Raw genomic sequence first — 16716 nt, forward strand, 5'->3', positions numbered from 1 at the left:
TGTAGGTGAAGTAGCACTGATTTACTGTGCCTTGGGAGCTGGACCTACACAATGCATCATTCCTATATCTGGCTTCAAGGTTAAAGCAGTTTGCTTAGCTATGCCATTTCTTGCAGTCTCTGGCCACTGGGCCTCCTGTAGCATCTGAGCTTTGCCACCAGGCACTAAGCAGTGCAACCAACATCTGGCAAGTGAGGTTCAGACTCTCTCTCCTGACCTTCCCAGGGGAAGAACTGTCCGTCTGATGTGTAGAATTTTCATAGCATGCTTTGCATTTGAGTGCGTTAAGCCAGGAGCTTCAAAACCTTGTGGCATGTTCTTAATATAGCAACTGTGTATATACAGATAATTAAACTGATGAGAGCATCCAGGAAGGCCAATATGCTTCAACTCCAAGCTCTTTAGGGGAGGGAGTATCTAATAATGCTGTATGTGTGGAGGGTCTAACAGTGGAGTCAGCTCTCTTGGCTACATCCCTAGGTATAAGTATGGATAAAGAAGATCAATGCACAAAGGCCTACGGACCCATCATGCTTCTGAAGGCATCCACCTTCCCCAGTCTCAGCACATGAGGATGTAGCTTAGTTTCTCTGCGCTCACAAATGGTGTGTAGGGTAAAACAGGAAGATCTAATTCTATGTGTCAGACCTAGCACTTTTATTGATTTTATTTACTTTTATTGCCATTAGTTTTGCTAAAATCTGAACTAGCTAATCACGATTCATGAGATGGTCGTGTAGGTTTGGCACGGTTTTTTCTTATATAAATTATTTTAATGCATTTAGAAAACATGCTACAAAAATAAGCATTCACTTAGCTTATTAAACACTTTCAGCAATGAAGAAGTGACTTTGAGGATGGAAATAAACATCCTTATTCAGGAGAGATTTTTAAAAAGCAAATAGAACATATGAATGCAGCTAAGCTAGTATGTCTTGGGAAATTATTTTTCCTTTTCCGCATCAGCAATAAGAGATCAAGAGCATTTCCAAGCACCAATTTCTGTAGGCTGGATGAAGGGAGATGGACATTTCTACAGTTGATTTGAAACTGGATGAACTAGAGCGCTCCAGAGGTTTACAGTCGAAAAGATAAATGGATTGTGTGAGCTGTCCAATTTCATTATGTGCCCCAGCCAAACTCTTTCTTTAATGTTTGATAGAATTATGATCAAATATTTCAAAATAAAAATGCTGACCTCTGTAGAAATTGTTGTTGACCTTGTCAAGGTAGCTTTAATGCTTAAAAAGAATACCAACAATCTCTCAGTGATATAAAACTTCAACAGATGCTACCAAATCAAAATATATATAGAAGGCAGCTAGTTATTCACACTGGCCGAGCTCTTATCAAACCCTGTTGGCGGCTGAGTGTGAAATGGCTTCCTGCCACAGAAAGTTGGCTCTCAAGCTCGCTTCATGTTCAAAGTTTGATTTGCCACATGTGATACAGTCGGATGATTAAAAACACAATTGACTTTCTTGCAGCAGTTGACTACCCTTTTTCAAAATTATACAGATCTCTAGAAACTGAAAGGCAAGTACACATGAAGACCCAAAATACTCTAAGCCAAACATTTACAATACAGATTATCTGCATAAATTTGTCATGTTGGAAGCTTTTCCTTAAACTAGGCTATATAGCTTTCAACCCAGCATGCTGTGAAGGATACCGTATGCATGTCTTTTTTCCTTTGCATTAAGACAAGGGTTTGAACTAAAGCCCTGTGTACACAAACCCTCTTAACTCCACAGCATGTGCAATTTGCATCTTGAGCTGCTTCAGTGTGTACTAATTTAGCAGCAATCTCCAGATGGAGAACTCCATCTAATGTGGTCTCTGTATCCCACACTGCTGCATGCCATATGCAAAGAAAGGTGAAAAATCCTCTGCAGACTCCAGTTTTGTGATAAAAGCATGAGATATGTTTAGTCCCACTAATGTCTTTGCTTGCTTAAGTTGATTACAAAGAACCCAAAATACTCTAAGCCAAACATTTACAATACAGATTATCTGCATAAATTTGTCATGTTGGAAGCTTTTCCTTAAACTAGGCTATATAGCTTTCAACCCAGCATGCTGTGAAGGATACCGTATGCATGTCTTTTTTCCTTTGCATTAAGACAAGGGTTTGAACTAAAGCCCTGTGTACACAAACCCTCTTAACTCCACAGCATGTGCAATTTGCATCTTGAGCTGCTTCAGTGTGTACTAATTTAGCAGCAATCTCCAGATGGAGAACTCCATCTAATGTGGTCTCTGTATCCCACACTGCTGCATGCCATATGCAAAGAAAGGTGAAAAATCCTCTGCAGACTCCAGTTTTGTGATAAAAACATGAGATATGCTTAGTGCCACTAATATCTTTGCTTGCTTAAGTTGATTACAAAGAACTGCAATGAAATCCAAAATTCAGCCAGTGCCTCTGTTAGTGTCTCTGTTGCAGGGGTGACTCCCACAGGTTAAATGCATTGGTGTGGCAAAAAGAAACTTTTTTGGCTTTTTGCAACGATGAGGGAAAGAAGAGTTGCCTGGCTAGCTGGAGTTCTTCCAGGCCACTCAAAGATATCAGGGTGTAGGAGCATGCTGAAAGGACAGTTATACAAAGCAGAAAACTTGTAACCCAAGAAACAAAAGTCAGATGTGTTATGCCAGCGTAACTCAGAAGGTCATCACATCCCTTCTTCACAGCGGGAAGCAAACCTAGAGCAGCATTTCTCCCCCTCACCTAAGACAAGTTAGAGGAAAGCAACAACAGGTTGAGTTTCTCTTGTATTCGGGAAATCCATGTCCAGGGGTTGAACCTCAGACCTGAGGTTACAGTCAGCACACAGCTCTGTTGCTTGGCCAGGTTGTAGTGCCCCTCACTGTGGGACCAAACCCAGGGGAGGGGACGAAGCCTCGTGCGCTGGACATTGGATTAAGACAGCATTGCATGGGGCTGGCTGGCTGTGGCTGCAGTGAGGTGACAGGCAGAAAGGATGGGACACGCTGGGCCCATCTGAGCTGTGTCTCGTAATCTGTGCAAAATGTTGTTACCGAACCTGGTACTACATGAGTTGATTCTCAAGAATGTGTGAAATCCGGGTTTGTTCACCTGATTAGAACAACTGATGGCCAATTTGGGACCTTTCTTGGCTCATAAGGAGGAAAATCAGTTATTTTGTCTGTACCTGTGGAAGAAACAAGTCAGAAGTTGCTCAATGGCTCACGGGCTCTGCTGGCATCTAGCTCACTAAACTCTCTTCACCTTGAGTGAGGTGGGTGGATCCATACTGACCTCTAGAAGTGGCTTCTGGCCCAAGCTGTCCCCCAAGTGGTGCTCAGGTATTGTCTGGGAGAACTTTACTTGGCACAGGCCAGCACTGTGCAAATGGTTCTGCAGTCTGGAGATGAGCCAAGTCCATGCCATGACCCTTTTCAGGTTACTAGTACTGATATAGCCAGTGCTGCTAAACCATCTACCGTCCATACTCTTCTCATCTATACATAGAAATCCCACCAATGTTTCATTCAGAAGGAGATGAGGAGCTGTTGAATAGATCACGTATAGGTTCAAGCCACTGAGAATGATTTCAAGGGCTAGTGAATCTAGTCATCATAGGAGAGAATGGTGTTTTTTCACAGAATCACAGAATGATATGGGGTTGGAAGGGACCTCTGGAGATCATCTAGTCGAACCCCCCTGCCAAAGCAGGTCCACCTAGATCAGGTTGCATAGGAACATGTCCAGGTGGATTTTGAATGTCTCCAGAGAAGGAGACTCCACCACCTCCCTATTCCAATGCTCCGCCACGCTCAGAGTAAAGAAGTTCCTCCTCATGTTTTCTGCTCTGCAGGAACTGAATTTGCTTGGAAGTCGATTGTTTAGAATCACATAAGTGGGTACCTTTTTTTGTACCAGTCTTTCTGAGTTTGCACCCCATCATTTGCTCTTAATTCCCTGAAAGCTCAAAAAAAAAATAAAAACATCAGTCCAAACTGTCACATTTGGGATGGATTTTCATTAAAGCCATAGTGTTCCACAGAGTGCAGCTCCTGACAATACTACTAAACCTCCCATGGAGTTCAGACCAGTTTCCTGAAAACACAGTATTTGCTAGAGTAAACCCAGAGCAAAGGCATCAGTCAGCCAGGCCTGTCTTCAGGAGTGCCTTGTAAAAGACAAAACAGATTTGATGTTGTATTTTGGGAGAAACCCAAAGCAAGATAATAGAGGAAGGATCTGTTTCCTCCAACCATCCACAAAAACAAACCTAGAAAGTTTAAATAAAGAATAATAAAAGTTGCATGTGCAAATTGACTCGGGGCAACTTTTTCACTTGCTTCAGTGGTGTTTTCATGGCTGATTAGCTGAGCCGCAGTGACCTTGGCAGTGTTACAAAAGCAATTTTTACATCAGTCAGCATAAGGAATTCCACACTTTCTATCAAATCCTTCCTAAAAAGATGCCTGCTTGCCCTTGCAATCTGGGTTTGCTTCTGTGGTTGGCCAGGTCTTCTCACTCGGTTCGTGCTCCTGGGCACTATTCAAGTTGGAGAGGACTCCAGGGTGGCTGCATCTGAGGTTTTACCCTGCACAATCTCTTTTAATTGACCCAGAGGGAACGTCAGGATTTTTACCACTTGCCTTGATTCTGGGGCCTCTGGAAATCCCATGCAAAGGGTGCACAGATCAGTGCTCTGGCATATGGCCGGTGCACTGGGAGACAGTGGACCTGGCATAGATGCTCCATGAAGGTGATGTGCATCTAGCCAGGAGGTCCAGATTGCACAGATACAGACTCTTGGGGGTTCCCAGGCAAAAATACCTTATAGCATGCCGCTCCTGATGGCACTTCAAGTAGCTGGGGCAGACCAGGACATCAGTCTGGATGCCAGGCACAGCACCCTCTCCCTCTGCCCAGCCCTGCAGGAGACAGCGATGCAGATTCCCCCACGGGATGTAGTGCTCTGAGCAGCCACCAAATCTCCTTGCTCTTTAGGTCTATGGTTGAAAAAACATACGTACACAAAGCAGGGGCCAGCCACAAAACTCATCCTTCTTCCATCCTCTCAGCTGTCAGTGGGGACATTAGCTGCTCCCAGGAGTGACAGAGAGGAGGTGGAGCAGGCAGAGGGCTGAGGGAGACATTCAAAACCTGCCTGGACAAGTTCCTGTGCAACCTGCTCTGGGTGGACCTGCTTTGGCAGGGGGGTTGGACTAGATGATCTCCAGAGGTCCCTTCCAACCCCATGTGATTCTGTGATTCTGTGAGGGAGGAAAGAGAGAAGCGCTGAGGCTTTTGTCACGCATGACAGAAAGGTCTGAGCATGGAGCAGGGAAGATGGACAGATTTCCCATCCCAGCACCAGTAGCAGCCGGCTGGTCTCTTTGGATGCAGTCACCTGAAAACTCCATTGGAGTGGCGGGACGATGCAGAAGACAACAGAGAGGAATGGGGTCACTGGGCATCGACGCAGACCCCGTCTGAATGGGGGAAGCGTGCAGCTGCCTCCGCATCAGGCAAGAAGGGGAGGAGGGATGCTACAGACCCAAAAATGTCTTTTTCCTCCCACCAACTGCTTCTCATTTTGACTTTGACATGAATTTGCCGTGCAGACTTGGCCAGCTCATGCTCTCTGCTTTCTCTGACTACAAAAATATTTAAGCAGATTCACATTGCTAATATGTAGGGGAATTAGAGAGTGTCAGCACTGGCTTCTGACTTAAGATATTGAGTGTCAGGTATTAACCAAACCCAGAAATGCAACTATCTGTGAATATTTCTGAGGCAACTTGTCAGTAGGGTGTTTCTAATCCTTTTACCAAACAGACTTTTTTAAAAACTCAGGGATTTTTTCTTTTTTTGTCTTTGCCTCTCTGACTCTAATAAATCTTAAGTCCCACTACTTGGGGGTGTTGACTTTCCAAGAACAACGTCGGTGGCACTCTGTCACCACCCTCCATGTTCCCAAGGAGGCTGCTGGAGGCAAGTTGTCCCATTTTCCTACATATATGAAGAAAAGAGGTTTTAGAGCCAACCACTGACTCTGGCAAGGAGGTCCTGCATGTGCCAGTGCGAGCAACGCTCCCACCCCCAGTGCCCGACACTGAGGGAGTTCAGCTGTTCCGTGATAAAAAATAAGGTGTTCCCTCGCCAGGAGTCTTGCATTTCAGTGAATAATTTTTCACCCAACTACATCCCAGCCTGCTTCGATTATGCACACTCCATATATTGACACAGTAATTGCGGAGTGGAGGAAGGATGGATCTATCCCAACGGGGGAACTGCAAAGCTGAAACCCCTAAGGCCCCCAGCCGTCAGCTGAGGGGCTTTGTACAATGTTATTATGCTTTGTTCAGCTCTGAGACAATGGCTGAAAGGGCGGTTATTTGGTATTTACATAACATTACATATGGAGTGACTTTGGATTTTTCTTTTCTTCGAAGTGCTTAAAAGGGGTTGAACAACCTTGTGATGGAGCTGTTGGCAGAGCCAATGTGACAAGAAGAGAATTGCGAGTGAGTGACAGTTCAGGTTGGAGAGTTGGGCAGAGAGGAACATGATGTAATTCAAAAAAGGCAAGTGTAGGTGCTGCACCTGGGGAGAAATAACCTCAAGGACCAGTCCAGGTTGGGGGATGACCTGCTGGAGGGCAGCTCCGAGGAAAAAGACCTAGCAGTCCTGGTGGACAATAGGATGACCATGAGCCAGCAATGTGCCCTTGTGGCCAAGAAGGCCAATGGCATCCTGAGGTGCATCAGGAAGAGTGTGACCAGCAGGTTGAGAGAGGTTATCCTGCCCCTCTGCTCTGCCATGGTGAGGCCCCATTGGGAGCACTGGGTCCAGTTCTGGGCTCCCCAGTTCCAGGAGGACAGGCAACTGCTGGGGTGGGTACAGCAGAGGGCTACAAAGATGATGAGGGGCCTGGAGCATCTCCCTTATGAGGAGAGGCTGAGGGACTTGGATCTTTTTAGTCTTGAGAAGAGAAGGCTGAGGGGGGATCTGATCAATGCTTATAAATACTTAAAGGGAGGGTGTCAAGAGGATGGGGCTGGTCTTTTTTCAGTGGTGCCCAGGGATAGGACAAAAGGAAATGGGCACCAACTTGACTATAAGAAGTTCCACCTAAACATGAGGAGGAACTTCTTTACTTTGAGGGTGGCAGAGCACTGGAAGAGGACTAGATGGTCTCCAGAGGTCCTTTCCAACCCCATGTGATTCTGTGATTCTGTGATTCAGTGGCCCCTGGATGAGAGATTTCGGTGCTTTGTGCCCAAGGAAGCAGGGGCAGGAAGGAGTTACAGTCCGTAACTATCATGGGGTAATGCACTGCCTGATGTACACGGGTACACGCGTGCTGCTGGCCTTCAGCAGATAAGGCTGCTGGCCACTGAATAACCAAAGCCTCGAGAAACAAAGAGGGAACACAAAAGGTCTATTCCAGCACCTTTACTGCCCTTATCACCGTGGTGTCCGAGCATAGCTTGGTGGCTGCTTTTAGCAGATGATCTAATCCAGCAGGAGCACCTGGAGTTTGCTTCATTAGCAAATGATAATAGTTGGTGGAGGGGAAGAATTGCATGCAAATCACCATTATGCGCTATTATTTCCTTCTGATTGCACTGCCCAAGGCTTGAGATGGACGAGAGCTGCTGCCGGCTGATGAGGGAGCACTGTACCCTGCCCAGTGGTACCGTGTGGGGCTTGGACAAAGCAGGAATTACTCTGTATTCATGCAAACACCTTTTTCCACCTCATCTCTCCTGCTGATGGACTGGCCACACCATGCAGGCACACCCCACAGCCTACACTTCAACTCAAGCCACCAAAGAGATGTTTTTCAAACGTCCAACCGTGGAACATTTAGCAAAATTAGACCCAGTCAGCAAGACTCGAGAGGCTGGTTTGAACCAGACACACTTCACGGTCCACCCTGCAGAAAGCAAACCTGCTTGGGAACTCGCCGCACAGCATCTGCTGTGTCTGCATTCATAAATAAAATAGGTCGGGGCTCTCTGGCTGGGCTGGAAGCCACATGGCACAACCTGGCTTGTGTTCCTAGGGGTAAACTCCCCCTCTCCCCCAAACAGAGTGGCCATCCTTGGGCTTGCGTCTTTTCTGGGTTTGCCCTGGTGGTTTTGGCTTGGAGGGTTGACCAACAGGCCAGCCTGCATCAGCACGTGCTCAGAGTTAAACAGCAGTGATTTGAGTCCTGGAGCCTGGACCCAACCACAGCTGGGTTATAGCACAAAAGGAGTGCAGGCTGACCACCGGTACTGCATCACTCTCCAGCATCGCAGCACTTGGCGTAGCAGTCTCTCATCTCTGTGCTCTCCTGATCTATCTTTCTATAAGTCCCTCCAGCAAGGAGACGGTGGTTGGTAACGGTCTTTTTAATCTAATGAAACGAGGCATTACTAAGTGTGATCTAGTTACCTGGTTCCCACAGTTCAGGGTGTCTCTGTGCTGGGTGGATTCGGGTGGCACGCGTCTGTCCATATGTCGAAACTATGCATTTCTCAGAAACCTTCTGCCACGGAGAATTAGGGAAAAGCTATGAAATGGGGGAGGGGGAAGAGATAGGCTTGTTTGACAGTTAATAAAACAATAAAATATACTTTGTGTGTGCCTGCGTTTCTAGGGATGTACCAGCAGCTGCTAATACCATGTCATCTGTTTTTTATTCATGGCACTGCTGGACTGTGGATAGATAATCTTTCTCCATAACTCACTCATTTCGAAGCGTAATGGGAAGCTGTCACTGAGAAACACGCTTCTCTGCCAAAAGTGGGCAGCCTGTCTTTCCACTGGGGAAACACAGGACTCCGGAATTCCTCAGGCTGCTCAAATCCCAGCAACATTGTCTTTTAATTATATTGAATATTTAATACTGGAATGATTGTGTTTCTGCTGTTTTTTTCCACCATGACTGACAGATGATCTGCTCAAGCTACAGAGAAATTCTTGCCCTTCTCTGGTTTTGCTGGTTTGAGATAGGCAGATGTTTACTCCCCAGGTGCTGAGCCAGCTGAGGTGCCCATGGTTCGGTGAGATCAGCTCCTGTGTTGCACTTGTTGCGCTTGCACCAGTTGCACCTGTGGTGGCACTTGGGCTACCTGGTTTGCAGCCCCCAAGGAAAGCCTTCTCAGACAGCACCACTGCCCTCACAGGGCAGGATTTGGCCCAAGTCAGGTTAGAGATTTACAGTATTGATCCTCAGCTGAGGCAATCACCAAGCCCTCCTGGAAAGAATAAATATTTGTAGGACTTAGGGCCTATTTTAGGATTATATGAGTTAAATGAGTTGCCCCCAGAAGCTTCTCCAGACTACGAGGGGATTCTTCTCCCCAGAAGCCTTCTTCATCCTCCTCCCATGCTGTGGGATGCCCATAATGCAGCAGTATCAGCACTAAACCTGTGTGAGAATGACCATGTCTAGAGTTAGGAGGTACCAAAACAGGTTTTGCAGGTCACCTTGTGTAGCAAAGCTTTGCTATGTCTCACCTGTGTCTCTCCTCCTCCTTTCCCTCTCTCCAGTGCTGGAGAGGTCTCCTGTGAGCAGATCCCACAGTGGGTCCAGCAGCCTGTGTTAGCGAGCTCATGCTAACAGGAACTCATCCAATAAATATGTGGAAGAGCTGTGATACTTGGGGTTTTTTGACACTGAATCAGTATAACTCATCCCTCATGCAGCCTCCATCTCCCCTTCCCAAGGCACTCTTGGGACTGCTCTTCTCCTCCCCACTTGCCTTTAGTGCTTGCCTGCTATTGTGGGAAGTTGCCTTCATGTCTAATTGGTAAGAGACACCTCTATAGAGTGCTCCTGTATATAGTGTCTCTGTATAGAGATAACGGCAGTGTATGGAAGAGGGACTCATCCCCTGTGGTTAATTTGTCAGTGCTGAATGTTCCTTCAAATAGGAACATTCAGCAGGAAACGTTCAAGGAGATAAAGACAGATCTTGGGCATTGCGTGCACCGATGGTGTCTCACTGTGGTTCTCTCCAGCTGTGCCTGCAGCTGGGGGCACGGGGTGCTCTTCTTTAAGCAGCAGGGAAATGCAGGGAGACAGCCTTTGGAGTTATGATCCCATAATATCTTCTTGCACAGTCTTTGGTGCCTTTGCAGAGGCTTTCTTGGTGCAGGCTCAAGTCACAGAGCTGCTGTTGAGGCTCAGTTCTTTCCCTGCCGCCTCCCAGCACCACTAACAAAGCTCTCTTTTTCCCCTAAGTCATTATTTGAACAAACTTACATTGTTTGGGAGGGGCGGGAAGGAATGAGTTCGCTGCTTCCAGGCTGCAGGAACTGGGGTTGCAGGAGAGCCCCAGCCATGTGTTGGTCGGGCTCCTGCTCCTCACTGTTGAGGCAGAAGAACTTTGCAGAGCATTACGAAGCATTTCATATAAACCACTCCGACATGTCCCAGGGCACACTGAAGGGTGTCTGGCTCATTCTGTTAATAAGGAGGCAGCAGCCCCTAATGAGTCCATCTCTGCTCTCCTGCCTCTCCAAGAGGGAAGGGAGAAACCTCAGAGTGTCCCTAGGTCAGGTTTGACTTCAGAGAAGAGTCACCCAGTCTACAGATGACCAGGAATCCCCTGGATGATGTGTTGATGCCATCATGCCTGGCAGGTGGATCCATTGACCCAGAATTGAGGTAATTAGTTTTGTGGAAGATGTTGTGTTTGGAAGTCCAGAGAGCCCAGGCTGCAGAGCACTGCATGTCCCAGGCTGGAGCAGGAACTGGGGAGGACAAATAGATCTCCAGAGCTGGGAAAGCACCAGGCTCACTGCCATGCAGAAAAGCCTCAGGGACAGTGTCTTTGGCCATGAAATGGCTGGCGTGTGTGCCTGAGGTTCCACTACATCAGAGCATAGGTCCCCCAGCCCTTCCTCCAGGTGAGGGAAAGTCCTCAAGGGGAGTAGGCTCTTCTCTCCCAGGGCCACAGCTCCGGTGTTGTGTGGTCCCACACAACCCTGCTGATTTCTCTAGTGAAAACAACAGCTGATTTACAGCACATTGTTCTTCACATGAGCTTTTGCAAAGAGGGGCCTGCAGCGGGAGGGAGCAGCGGGGGAAAACCCCGGCTGAATAACGTTGCTCTGACAACCCACCCCCAGCAGCAAAGCACGCTCAGTTCTCGCCGCTCCAGCTGCAGGGTCTCTGCTCCTTACCCCGTCCCGAGCTCAGGCCAGCCAGCTGCAGCTCTGACAGGCTCCCCCAGGCTGCTTTTCCCCACGCAGGGTACACGGAGGACGCCAGGAAGGTGGGGATAGGAATCGTAGAATCACAGAATGGTTAGAGTTGGAAGGGACATTAAAGATCATCTAGTTCCAACCCCCCTGCCCTGGGCAGGGACACCTCCCACTAGACCAAGTTGCTCAAAGCCCCATCCAGCCTGGCCTTGAACCCCTCCAGGGATGGAGCATCCACAGCTTCTCTGGGCAACCTGTTCCAGTGCTTCACCGCCCTCACAGTAAAGAATTTCTTCCTAATATCCAATCTAAACCTCCCTTCTTCCAGTTTAAAACCGTTACCCCTTGTCCTGTCACTACACTTCCTGACAAAGAGTCCCTCCCCAGCTCTCCTGTAGCTCCCTTCTGATATTGAAAGGCCGCTATAAGGTCTCCCTGGGGCCTTCTCTTCTCCAGGCTGAACAACCCCAGCTCCTTCAGCCTGTCTTCATGGGGGAGCTGCTCCATCCCTCTGATCATCTTCATGGCCCTCCGCTGGACCCATTCCAGCAGATCCATGTCCTTCCTGTGTTGAGGACTCCAAAGCTGGACACAGCACTCCAGGTGGGGTCTCACGAGCGCAGAGTAGGTAGAATCACCTCCCATGACCTGCTGGCCACCCTTCTTTTGATGCAACCCAGGATGCGGTTGGCTTTCTGAGTTGCCAGTGCGCACTGCCATCTCATGTTGAGATTCTCATCCATGAGCACTCCCAAGTCCCTCTCCTCAGGGCTGCTCTCCAACCATTCTCTGCCAAACCTCTATTTATGCCTGGGATTGCCACATCCTAGGTGCAGGAGCCTGCACTTGGCTTGGTTAAACTTCATGCGATTTGCACAACCCCACCTCTCCAGCCTGTCCAGATCCCTCTGGATGGCATCCCTTCCCTCCAGCGTGTCGACTGCGCCACTGAGCTTGGTGTTGTCAGCAAACTTGCTAAGGGTGTGCTCTATCCCACTGTCCATATCTCCAACAAAGACGCTGAACAGTACTGGTCCCAGTACCAACCCCTGAGAAGGAGATGAGGAGCAGGAGATGAAGAGCAGGAGATGCAGAGGGGTCTCAGCAGCTGTCTGGGCAGCTCACGGTGAGCTGTGGTCCAGCTGTGCAGCATTGAGGACACAGTGCAGTTTCACTTTGGAATGCCACCTGCTATTCCTGATTTATGCAGGAGGGATTCCCAAGCTAGTCTGCTGACCTTCTCGCTACGTTGGATGCAGAAGGTCCTGGGCCCCTGCTTTCTATTGATTTCCCTGCTCCCAGAGACCAGCCCCCATCTTCTTCAACGTGTCTCTGACGGAAGTTTTATTAATGCAAAATGAATATCCCTCTGGTAAATGAAGTCCAGAAATTAATAATGAATTAAAACAACTTGCCACAGGCATCGCTAATGAGCTCTTTGTCTGCGCGGCTCACATGAAAGGAGGTCATTGCTCAGCCGTTCCCATCGCGAGTGGCAAGCAGATTAACGGGTAACTGTGAGCCCGTGGGTCTCTCCCGAGACACCCAGACGGGGCTGCAGCTCGGCTCGTGCTCGAGGGGACTTTTCCTGCCCTTATCGCCACTGTGCAGGTTTGAGGACTTCTTTGCTACCACCTTCCTCCTTCCCTCCATCCCAAGACCGAGGTTGCCCCTGGTCTTGTGTTGGGAGAACACGGGACTCGTCCTGCTGGAAAGTACAATAACCTTGCAGAGCTTAAGAGGAGTAATCTTGGAGGGGACTAGCAGGGCTTAACTTCACCGCAGTAAGCCTCTTCAGGGACGCTGGCCCAGTAACTAACCTGGCAATGCTCCAGCGTGCTGGGTCTGCATCTATTGTTCTTTCCCCTTATCTTGCAAGGCAAAGGGTTATCCTGCCTTATCTGCTCCCACAGGCTTTGCAGGAGGCCCCACGGCAAGGGCAGTGGAGATCATGGCCCTGCCAAGCCCTGGGGGGCTGAAGGGGGAGGCTGTGCTGGGAGAGGAGCAGCCACTGCCGGGCAGTAGAGAAGGGAAGGCTGTCACGCCATGCCAACAACCTCTCCACAGCTTTCTCAGCAGCCAGGTCTCGCTCAGCGGAGATAAGGAGGCAACACGTTGTGTTCAGCCACCTTGCCTGGGGAGGGTGGCAGAAGGCAACTGCTTTCGGGTGCTGCTCCTCACTCGATGCCTGGGGCTGGATGCTGCAGGGCAATCACAGAATCACATGGGGTTGGAAGGGACCTCTGGAGATCATCTAGTCCAACCCCCCTGTCAGAGCACGTCCACCCCAAGCAGGTTGCATAGGAACATCTCCAGGCGGGTTTTGAATGTCTCCAGAGAAGGAGACTCCACCACCTCTCTGGGCAACTTATTCCAGGGCTCTGCCACCCTCAACGGGAAGAAGTTCCTCCTCATGTTCAGGTGGAACTTCTTATAGTCAAGTTTGTGCCCATTTCCTCTTGTCCTATCCCTGGGCACCACTGAAAAAAGACTGGCCCCATCTTCTTGACACCCTCCCTTTAAGTATTTATGAGCATTGATCAGATCCCACCTCAGTCTTCTCTTCTCCAGACTAAAAAGACCCAAGTCCCTCAGCCTCTCCTTGTAAGGGAGATGCTCCAGGCCCCTCATCACTGGTTATCACTGTTCCGTGGTGTGGCTGGACACCAGAAGGGGCTTTTACTCCTTGTGACAGTGCTGGCTGGCTGCAGCTGAGGGACCCTTCACTTCCCCACGTCCATGGGCAATCTGTTTCACATTAGCCATGTATTATTACTCCATTCTCCTTTCTCACGAGATATGAAAGCTCAACCTATCCCCTCCGAGTGTTTGACACAGGCTTGGGAAAATGCTTCTGTGCTTGAGGCACAGCACCTTCCCCACCCTTGCCCTCTCAGGTAGGACACCCAGCAAGGCTGGCTGATGTCCTGCTTCCTTGCTTGCCAGCATAATTGCTCATTCATCGAATAACTGAGTCACCCCAGAGCAGAGGAAGCAAGGCAGTGCCAGTCATGCAGCCGTGCCTGCAATGCACACCATCATGGGGATGCCCAGATTCACCTCCACCATCTGCCCCCACCAGTGGCCTTGGCCACAAAGGGGTCTGTCCTGCCCTCCCCTACACCCATCACTGGCCATGCATCCCCGACTCCCCTCTTCTGGTGGTGGTGCGCTGGGATTAATCCCTTTCTGGTGCAGAGAGAGTTTGGCCTGAGCAGGAGAGAAAGGAGCACGGAGGCTTGGGCAGGAGTGAGGGAAAAGCAAGCCTTCAAACTGTGGGCTGATGGGCACAAAACCCCCTTCCTCTCTCTCCTTCAAAAGTTTGTTTGTCTGCTGTTAAACTGAAAACTCATCCAATGCCCACAGTAAGTGCATGCACAGAGCCTATGTATCTCTGAATTCATGTGCCAGTCTTACCACCCTCTCCTTCCATTCCTCTTAACACTGGCACAGGCTGCCCAGAGAGGTAGTAGGTGCCCCATCCCTGGAAACATCCAAGGCCAGGTTGGATGGGGCTCTGAGCAACCTAATGTAGTTGAAGATGTCCCTGCTCATTGCAGGAGAGTTGGACTAGATGACCTTTAAATATCCCTTCCAACCCAAACTATTCTATGATTCATCACAGTGTGTGGGTACCTCATAAGCCAGACTGTAGCTTGTCCTTAAAAAGCTCTGGCAAAGGGAGATTCATCTTACAGAGACAGGGATGCTGAGAATGTCCATCCCACCAGCACAATGCCAGGAGAGAAGTATCTGAGGAGTCTCCAGAGAGAGACTGGTGTAGCTGGTGTGCTCTTTACTTGGGTCCCTGAAGGGACTCAAGGGGACAGAGGACATGACCACGGTCCCACACCTGGTCTGCTCAGCTCTGAGTGCCGTTCGGGAGCTGGTTCAGGAGCCTGGGAAAGGCAATGCAGCAGGTAGCATAGACCTAGCAAAGCTGTCAACAGTTGTGCCTGAGAAGTCCGACTTGGGAAATAAAATGAAGCTTGTTGCATCCCACCTATTCGTTATCTGCCAGGTTCTTCCTCCTACACAGCAACTCATCTCGTATTCGGTGTCTGCTTTAAGCTACTGCTGCATTTTGGCACGGCTGTTGCTTCTTTCTTTGCTGGCATGACCTGAAAACCACCCTTGTGTTGGGTGCACAGATAAGGAGCAGAACGGATGTTGCTGGTGACTGCATTGGGACGTAGCAAGCAAACGGGTGGGTGGAGGATGGCATTAATGCCCACATGAAGGCCAGGGAAGCATTTCAGGCTCGACTGTGTCAGGTACCAGGACAGTGCTGGGTTTAGGACCATTTTTAGGGAGCAGTTGAGAATCTTATGAATCTATTCGGAAATTAGATACAAACCAAGGGGTTTTGTAAACACAAGCTGTGTTTGTATTTGCAGGACAGGATATTCAATTAGGACAGCAAGGTTCTTGGGTCCCCACCACCCACCTTCTGCACAGCCCCATCATTTCATCTCCATTTAACAACAGGTTCACGTCTGGGGTAACTGACTCAGCTGCTTGGCAGATTCGTTGGCGCAGTCGAGCCTACAGACAGCTTTATTTTCACTGAGGCTTGCAGCAGAGATCTGTAGACCAAATCCTTACGAGCAGTCACCAGGGGAACACTGTTGGGATCTCTGACCCCAGCTGTGCTGCTGTAACCATTGCAGCTCTGGGATATGGGGGCTATTACAGGCTGTGGGATCACAGGCTGCATCTGCCTGGGTCCTTTGTACCCCCTGTTTCCTACCAGGGATAGTCAGGACGAGAGCACTGTTATGGCCAAGACTTCAGCAGGACAGTAGGAAACACTGGACTTTAGCAGAGCTGGTGGAAATTCAGACAGGGAGAAGGAAGCATTAGACCTAAAAGTCAAATAAGGTTTTGCAGAAAAGGCAGAATTTCCCCATGGTACTAATGCACCATCCTCTGTATGTGGTGAACAGCTTCTCTGAGCTTGGCTTTTCTGCTCTTACAAAGGGTATTTTGAAAATGTGTGTTACTTTCCTCTCTTTCTTTCCAAGTGCCTAAATTTGAGGACACATCCTTATCCCTAAATAACAAGGCACAGTGAATGGGAAACTATTTTTTCTGTCATTTATTTCTCATTTGGTCCTGTCACATCCTATCTTTTTGACACTATGTATTTTCTTAGTGTTCTGAGCATGTATCTGTGTTGTGTGTGTGAGAGTGGGTGTCTGAAATGTGTTTGCAAAGGTCCTTGATAAAATGCTTTAACAACTAAAATTATCAGAAAGGCATGAGTGAATTGGTCATGGTAGATCTGAACACTGGCAGGAGGCAGGTCATTTGTCTGCAGAGACATTAAGCACTGAAGAGGTCAAAATCGCCAGGTTTTTAGTATTTACCTCGGAGGGAAACTACTGTTCATTTCAAGGAGCTCATGTTGCCTGCAGATTTAGCTTGAACACCAGAGGGAACATAAAAGCCACAGCAGTGGAGCACCTTCAAGGACAGCATTTCCCTCCAGAAACAGAGTGCAGTTATATCCAAGCTCTCCTCATTAATCACTT

General features: G+C 48.7%; 1 protein-coding gene across 8 annotated transcripts in view; it reads left to right on the forward strand.

The window, feature by feature from the left end:
• The window catches only part of FRMD4A (FERM domain containing 4A), a 410059-nt gene that overhangs the window by 289557 nt on the left and 103786 nt on the right, over window positions 1-16716 (forward strand). The window lies entirely within an intron of this gene.

Source organism: Calidris pugnax, unplaced genomic scaffold (genome assembly GCF_001431845.1).
Source record: "Calidris pugnax isolate Ruff unplaced genomic scaffold, ASM143184v1 scaffold125, whole genome shotgun sequence".
NCBI classification, from domain to species: Eukaryota; Metazoa; Chordata; class Aves; order Charadriiformes; family Scolopacidae; genus Calidris; species Calidris pugnax.